Below are 9,235 nucleotides of genomic sequence, written 5' to 3' on the forward strand. Positions count from 1 at the left end.
TTAAGTTGTTTTGCTGTGTTTTTGGGGAAGAACATTGTTTGCATACATGAGCTAGCTAGCTTTTTTTATGACCAGCACTGTAGGTGCGCGAGACAACTTTACCAGCATCATAGCATACTTATCGATTAATCGTTGTGACATGAAAATCAAGTGATAGTGTGTGTAACCGTTATTTAACTAGGCAAGTCAGTTAACAACTAATTCTGATTTACAATGACGGCCTATCCAGGCCAAACCCGGACGACCCTGGGCCAATTGTGCACCGCCCTATGGGACTCCAAATCACAGCCGGATGTGATAGAGCCTGGATTTGAAACAGGGACTGTACTGATGCCTCTTGCAGTGCCTTAGACCACTGCGTCCATGTGTGTGTGTTAACTATTTAACTGTATAGAATGCTTAAAAGGCTGCTAAAAATTTTAATAGCGGTTTTCGGTATCAGGTTTTTTGGGGAAACGAAAATATCGGATATCAGTATCGGCCAAAAATGTCATATCGGTGCATCACTACTATTGGATGTAGGCAAGTCACCCAAAAAAAACATATCGCCATTTCATCCATTTTATATTCAGGCTCTAACACAACAAAATGTGGATAAAGTTAAGAGGTGTGAATACTTTCTGAAGACACTGTAGTTAGCAAAAATCAGTGGTGTAAAGTACTTAAGTAAAAATACTTTAAAGTAATACTTAAGTCGTTTTTTGGGGTATCTGTACTTTAATATTCTGATTTTTTACAACTTTTACTACACTACATTCAAGAAAATTATGTACTTCGTACTCCATACATTTACCCTGACACCCAAAAGTACTCATTACATTTTGATTGCCTAGCAGGGCAGGACAATTGTCCAATTTATGCACTTACCAAGAAAAGATCCCTGGCCATCCCTACTGAGTCTGATCTGGCGAGCTCACTAAACACACATTTTTCATTTTTAAATTATGTCTGAGTGTTGGAGTACACCCTTGGCTATCTGTAAATATTTTAAAAAACAAGAAAATTGTGCCGTCTTGTCACGTCCTGGCCATAGAGAGGCTTTTATTCTCTATTCTGGTTAGAACAGGGTGTGACTAGAGTGGACATTCTATGTTCTTTTTTCTATGTTTTTGTATTTCTTTGTTTTTGGCCGGGTATGGTTCTCAGTCAGGGACAACTGTCTATTGTTGTCTCTGATTGGGAACCATACTTAAGTAGCAGCGGGCCCCGGACAGGGGGGCGACTCTGGCAGCTCCGGACAGGGGGGCGACTCTGGCAGCTCCGGACAGGGGGGCGACTCTGGCAGCTCCGGACAGGGGGGCGACTCTGGCAGCTCCGGACAGGGGGGCGACTCTGGCAGCTCCGGACAGGGGGGCGACTCTGGCAGCTCCGGACAGGGGGGCGACTCTGGCAGCTCCGGACAGGGGGGCGACTCTGGCAGCTCCGGACAGGGGGGCGACTCTGGCAGCTCCGGACAGGGGGGCGACTCTGGCAGCTCCGGACAGGGGGGCGACTCTTGCCCACATGGGTTTTTTGGGTAGTTGTTTTCTGTATTGTTAATTTCCTTACAGAACTGTTTGTTTTCCTCTTTGTTGTTTTTTGTTCTAGTGTTCTGATTTTAAATTAATATCATGAACACGTCTCACGCTGCTCCTTGGTCCAGTCATTCACAGGAAGAGGATCGTTACATGTCTGGTTTGCTTAATATAAAACATTTGAAATGATTTATACTTTTACTTTGATACTTAAGGATATTTGAGCAATTACATATACTTTTTTTAAACCAAATACTTCTGGACTTTTACTCAAGTAGTATTTTACTGGGTGACTTTCACTTTTACTTGAGTAATTTTCTATGAAGGTATCTTTACCTTAGTATGACAATTGTGTACTTTTTCCACCTCTGAAACAGATGATGTCATTTTGCTATGTATAGGGGGATTTTTTTTGCGTCCATCAGCTAGCTAGCTTTTTTCTGACCAGCAACTGTCCCAGTGCGTCGGGAAGTGTGTGCTTGCCTTGTGCCGCAGCGGCGGGTACGCAAGGCAACTTTTCCAGCATCATAGCATATGTATCAGTGAATCTCTGTGACATAAGAAATATATCACTCATATTTCTTATGTCACAAAGATTCACTGATACATATGCTATGATGCTGGAAATCAATGTGTATTTGTATATATTATGGATTCCCATTATTGGGAACTGACTTCCTGGGGTCCAGCAAAATTAAGGCACTTTATACATTTTTTTTTAAACATTACAATACATTCACAGACCGTGTGCCCTCGTACTAAATGTAGGAACATGTTAAATTATTCTGAGACATGCAGTCATATTCAGATCCTGATCGGTCAACAAGCTTATTTGGCGTGTCAAATAGTGTTATTTGACTTGTATCTTTTTTAACAAGCAAAGACCCAAATGGTGTTCCACATGGTTTAGGGTAAGGGCTAAGTTTAGCATTAGGGTAAGGCTTAAGTGTAAGGGTTTGGGCTAGAGTATACACTATATGCAAAAGTATGTGGACACCCCTTCAAATTAGTGGATTCGGTTATTTCAGCCACACCCTTTGCTGACAGATGTATAAAATCGAGCACAAGGCCATGAAATCTCCATAGACAAACATTGGCAGTAGAATGGCCATACTGAAGAACTCAGTGACTTTCAATGTGGCACCGTCTTAGGATGCCACCTTTCCAACAAGTCAGGAGCAACAACGGCTCAGCTGTGAAGTGGTAGGCCACACAAGCTCACAGAACGGCACCGCGGATTGCTGAAAGGCATAAAAATCGTCTGTCCTAGGTTGCAATACTCAACACTGATTTCCAAACAGACAGCTTTAGACAGTAGGAAAAGGTTGACTGTTTGTCCCCAAGAGATTGTGACAGCAGGTGAAAATGGCATTTGAAACACACAACACATCTGGTACTGTATAACAGGTGACAGTGGAGGCCAAATGTGTGGGTTCGATCAATCCCTGCATCAAGAAAGTAGAATGGACCTATATGGCTAGCTACACATTTTAACCGTGATAATGTGAATTCTTCCATAGAACTGTTCCACCGTAGCTAGGGGAAAATCCTGGCATCAATTTTTCAACTAACCTTTTCTTGGCAATACTACTTTCTTTTCTTGTCTCATTAAACGCCTGTGTCCAGTTACAAGTGGAACTTCAAAAAACAAATTCAGAAAGATATCAAATCCACTTTTTGCACCAAGTGAGGAATCACCTCGCCATTTTAGCTGCCAGACATCTTGCATTTCCCAACATCTTTGCAGGAACTAGTTGTTTCAATGTGACTCGGCCACATGTAGTAGATGACAGCGCTTCACTTAGTGCGACCAAAAACAAAGATCTACACAAATGAAAGAGGCATTTCTCACTCAATACAAAAAACTGAATTTAATATTTATTCTCTGGGGGTAGTTTTCCACATCTGCAAATGGGACATTATTTGTATTTTTACCTAAACATGCAAACACCATCAGAGAGAATTCATAGCAAGCAGTGCATTGGAATGGCATTGATTCTCATGGGAAGGGTGGCCAACATAACTAAGAAAGTCACACCCCCAATAATCCACCAATATGACCAGATTGAGGCATGTCACTGTGCTTCTATTGCTGTATACACCATGCCACTGCCTACTTCAGTTGTTCATTTAGCAAACAAGACAGCATCCAGTGTCTTCATCACAGTCAACACACCTATATTGGAGCTTAAATTCATCATTTCTCTAAGCCTCATGGCAAAATGTGTAGAATGCCATGAGATAAACTATTGAACTGCACATTTTTCTCTTTGCACCATGGTAAAATCATATGTTTCTTTACCCACATTTCTGCAGGCCCACCCACCAACGAATTTCTGGCAACGCTAACTGCTATAACAAATCATGCCACCTTCCTATCTGAATGTGGAAATCGGTTAGATTTGTAACCACCAGCTAGCTGCACAACCATTCTAGTGCAGTTTCATTAAAATGTGTTTAGTCTGAATTGTCAAGTTCGTTTGTTCACTATTATATTTATTAGGCACTTCAGACAACTTTTCTAGGAATTTGTTTAAATACACTCTTATCAAACTGTATTCTTACCTTAAATAGCGAAAAAAAAGTGTCTGTTCGGTCCAAAAGGAGGACCGCTACCTCCACTTAATCCAAGCGTGCGTTTGTTTTACTTAGGTGCTCCTTCCTATTCTATACCTGGCAGCACTTTGTCCGTTGTTATGTGGGTGCATTCGTTGTGTCTTTAAGCATCCCCACAGCTGACTATCTGCCGGGCTGTGCGCACGAGGAGTTCAGAGGAACAGTTACCACAACGAACAAGCTCTAGCTGAGTGGCAGAATTCTTTTTAGGCATAACAAGTGGGCATCTTCTGTTTTTATGGTTTGATAACGCAGTAAATGTATGACATAGGCCTACGTTTTGTCTAATTTTTACAAATAGCTTCCATGCTAAATAATAATAAATAAATAAAAATGATTCATATTTTTTTCCCTACTTTTAATTATTTAATGGTTTACCAGATTCCCAATAGGCTACGTATACCCTGCCCAGAATATTAGTAATTGTCACCACCACAGACATATTTAATTATCAACAACAAAGAATGGTATGAATTCACAGTTCCAGGTGGTAACACAAGAGGCAATTAATGGATAACATCACATCATCCTCTCTCAGCATTTCTGTGATGTTGGCCTATGTTAGATGAGCCTCCTCTGGTGGTTGCCAATGGGACTGTAAGCACATTTAGACAAACAACAGATTGGATTAGCACTAATAATTGTATAGCATGACTTTCATTCTTTATTGTGTATGAGCCATTTTCGTCTACCTATGTGTCTACCTTTGGGGTGCAGGTAGCCTAGTGGTTATGGCGTTGGGCCAGTAACCAAAATGTTGCTGGATTGAATCCTCAAGCTGACAAAGTAAAAAATCTGTAATTCTGCCGCTGCCCACTGTTCCCCGGTAGGCTGTCATTGTAAATATGAAATTGTTCTTAACTAACTTACCTAGTTAAATTAAATGTGGATTGTGTTCTGTTGTTGTTGTATGTCCACCATATGATGGGGTCAGTGGTCACATGTTTGGAGGGAATGGGCTTTTCTTCTTTGGGCAAAAGACCATCCTCTCTCCTCAGTGACCCGGTAACCATTAAGTTGACGAGTGGTCGAGCTGTGTGTCAATTTGTTAGTAATCAAATGAAAGAGTTTCCTCACCTCCTCGATATAGGCACCTTTCATCGAGGATACTCATGTGTATCCAACCGCAGAAGAGTTATCTGCCACACCCCCTTTGAATCAGCTTTAGTTTTGTCAGAGGAGAAAAACATGAACACGTTTAAAAACATTATGCTACTTATTGTTTTATCTGTAAAATGTCTTCCACAGCTAACTTAGTTCCTTTCCTCCCTGTAAACATAATTTGCCTAATGACACACGAATGGAGACTGACCTTTTTCAAAAGGAGGTGAGAGAGGACAGAAGAGAGGATGCGAGGAGGCGAGCAAAACCAATTCAGATCCTCCCATAGAGAGTATACGACCCAATCCCAAGTGGACCCCTAAGCCCTACACTCTATACACTTTTCTTTTTTGACAGGTGTAAACAATATGGTAACAGCTCCACTTTGCACTCTGATAGGCTAGCTGGAAGTTCCACCATTTTGCTTCTACCAATCACAAGTGCATGGTGGTGTAGGGTTTATATGGTTCCTTCCTTTCCATCTAGAGTAGGAGCTCTAAGATCTACACAATGTGTCTACTGTAATAATATCTGCCAGTATGGAATTATGTTTTTATCTTTTCTGCTAAAAATGGCCAAAACAAAGGACCAAAGATGGATGTTTGGAAAGGGATTATTTTGCCCGTGTGAACACGTTTCAATCCCACCTTTGCTAGAACGGCTATCAGGAACTTTTTGAATAGGTTAGCTTCTACAACTTGTAAAACTACTTTTCAGATAATCATATTACAGGGACTCAAATGAATAATGCAACGGTCTCAGAAGTGCCGACACTTGTAGTCCGTCCAACTACAGTAGGCTTTACGCTAATAAGGTCTATTTAACAGTGTCCAGCACTATTCTTTATGACCAATAAGGTCTATTTGACAGTGTCCAGCAGTATTCTTTATGACCAGTAAGTGTCTCCCTCACTCCGGCTGCTGGTCAATTCAGTCTGAACATTCAGATGAGAAAATCTGGGCTGGCTTTGAATCAATAACTTGTTATATTTGTTTTGCTGCCAGGAGTGTCCATAGGATGCCCAAATTCCACAAATGTTCATGTTAGAAGTCCCATAGTAAATAATTTAATGAGCTCAGACAAATGTCTTACAATAGCAATATAGGCCTGAAGGGGTGTGGTATATGGCCAATATACCACAGCTAAGGGCTGTTATTTAAGCACGACACACCACAGAGTGCCTGAACACAGCCCTTAGTCGTGGTATATTGGCGATATACCACAAATCCTGTGAAGCCTTATTGCTATTATAAACTGGTTACCAACATAATTAGAGCAGTAAAAATAACAGTTTTACCATACCCATGGTATACTGTCTGATATGGAGCAGCAGGTAGCCTAGTGGTTAGAGCGTTTGACTAGTAACTGAAAGGTTACAAGATCAAATCCCCGAGCTGACAAGGTAAGAATCTGTTGTTCTGAACAAGGCAGTTAACCCACTGTTCCTAACCTGTCAATGAAAATAAGAATTTGTTCTTAACTGACTTGCCTAGTTAAAGAAAGGAAGAAAAAAATATGGCTTTCAGACAATCAGTATTCAGGGCTTGAACTGTACAGTATGGATTTTACAGTAGCCTTTGAGTTGCAATACTCAATACATACTTGTAATGTCATTAGCTTTCTGTACAACCAACCACGGACCAATCAAAAAACTGTAACTGTCATCTGTGTGGATCTGTGTGACCTTAATAAGTGTGCAATCTGTGCATGACAGAGCTTTTACCAGGTCACAAGAAGCATTCATACCTGATCTCACACTCACACAAACCTTTTTCTTACACATCTGATTGAACAGAAGAGCAAGAGGAATTTGGTAGCATTTAGACTGGTGCTACAAAAAGAGAGGAACATTAATAACTTCTTATGGCTGGGGGCAGTATTGAGTAGCTTGGATGAATAAGGTGCCCAGAGGTGCCCAGAGAAAACTGCCTGCTACTCAGTCCCAGTTCCTAATATATGCATATTATTACATTATATTTGGATATTATATTTGGATAGAAAACACTCAGAAGTTTCTAAAACTGTTTGAATGATGTCTGTGAGTATAACAGAACTCATATGGCAGGCAAAAACCAGAGAAAAAATCCAACCAGGGAGTGGAAAATTTGAGGTTGGTCATTTTTCAACTCATTCCCTATTGACGATACAGTGGGATACTGGTCATGTTGCACTTCCTACGGCTTCCACTAGATGTCAACAGTCTTTAGAACCTTGTTTGATGCTTCTACTGTAAAGGAGGGGCTTATAAGGGCTCTTTGAGTCAGTGGTCTGGCAGATTGCCACAAGCTCGTGACACTCGTTCACGTGAGAGGTAGCTCGCGTTCCATTGCATTTCTGAAGACAAAGGAATTCTCCGGTTGGAACATTACTGAAGATTTATGTTAAAAACATCCTAAAGATTAATTCTATACATCGTTTGACATGTTTCTACAGACTGTAACGGAACTTTTTGACATTTCGTCTGCTCCTAGTGAACGCGCTAGGAGTTTCGTGAGTTTGGATTTGTTTACAAAACGCGCTAACAAAAGTATCTATTTGGACATAAATGATGGACATTATTGAACAAAACAAATATTTATTGTGGAACAGGGATTCCTGGGAGTGCATTCTGATGAAGATCATCAAAGGTAAATTAATATTTATAATGTTATTTCTGACTGCACAATATGGTGGATATCTTTTTGGCTTGTTTGGTCTTGTTTGGTCTCTGAGCGTGTGCTTTTTCCGTAAAGCTTTTTTGAAGTCTGACACAGCAGTTGCATTAAGGGGAAGTGTATCTAAAGTTCCATGCATAACACTTGTATTTTCATCAACATTTATCATGAGTATTTCTGTAAATTGATGTGGCTCTCTGCAAAATCACTGGATGTTTTTGGAACTACTGAACATAACGCGCCAATGTATACTGAGATTTTTTTATATAAATATGAACTTTATCGAACAAAACATACATGTATTGTGTAACATGAAGTCCTATGAGTGTCATCTGATGACGATCATCAAAGGTTAGTGATTCATTTGATCTCTATTTCTGATTTTTGTGGAAAAAAATGGCTGTGTTTTTCTGTGACTTGGCTCTGACCGAACATAATCGTTTGTGGTGCTTTCGCTGTAAAGCCTATTTGAAATCAGACACTGTGTTGGGATTAACAAGAAGTATATCTTTAAAATGGTGTGAAATACTTCTATGTTTGAGGAATCTTAATTATGGGATTTCTGTTGTTTTGAATTTGGCGCACTGCACTTTCACTGGCTGTTGTCATATCGATCCCATCAGCGGGATCCCAGCCATAAGAAGTTTAAAGCCTATAGATGTGATGTTTGTGAGTATCATGAATGAGCACTGTTGAAATGCCTAAAAGAGATTCCTCCATTGTTTTACCCCCCCCCCCCCCCAAATTGTTTTACTTAGTGTTGCTTTAAAAGTATGGGTAATCAGAAATGAGTTAATGTTGATGATTCAAGGCGGGAGGAGGTATACAGAGCCTCTGACAGTTGACTTTTTACACATTGCAGTACAGCGGAAAGGACAAGATGTGGTGTGTTTATAAATTCAATCTGTAGTGCCAGAGTGTGCTCAGATTGCGCTCTGGGCATTCATAAATTCAGAGCATTGTCAGATTGTCTGTTCCTAAATTCAGAGCATTGCGTTCTCGAAGTGTTCAGAGCGCACATTGGACGCTCTGGCCTAGGAGTAGGGTTGATCAGAGCGTTCTGACCTTACAATGCCAGTCAAGCTAAAAGGCTAACTTGGCTAGCATGCTAACTACTTCCAGACACAAATAAGAAAAAACCTTACTCTGACCATTTTACTCCCCCTAGCAGAGATGATTAGGCTGTTTTCATGTTATCCAGCCTGTTGGTGACTGTAACTGTGCTGCTGGCAATAATTGAATTACGCTTTTTTGCCTACATTTACTGACACCGGCCATATTCATAAACTCAGAAGTTATTCTGCACTCTGGCACACTCAGACTAGAGCTTTGAAATCGTAGTAGATAACC

General features: G+C 40.6%; 1 protein-coding gene across 1 annotated transcript in view; it reads right to left on the reverse strand.

Annotated features, from left to right (window-relative positions):
• The window catches only part of plxnb1a (plexin b1a), a 97,609-nt gene extending 93,345 nt beyond the window's left edge, over positions 1-4,264 (reverse strand). The window contains exon 1 of the mRNA XM_031794690.1: positions 4,080-4,264. The gene's annotated coding sequence lies outside the window, so the exon portion shown is untranslated. The remainder of the gene's footprint in view (positions 1-4,079) is intronic.
• Positions 4,265-9,235: the final 4,971 nt, after the last annotated feature.

The sequence above is a fragment of the Oncorhynchus kisutch genome, linkage group LG17 (assembly GCF_002021735.2).
Source record: "Oncorhynchus kisutch isolate 150728-3 linkage group LG17, Okis_V2, whole genome shotgun sequence".
Lineage (NCBI taxonomy): Eukaryota > Metazoa > Chordata > Actinopteri > Salmoniformes > Salmonidae > Oncorhynchus > Oncorhynchus kisutch.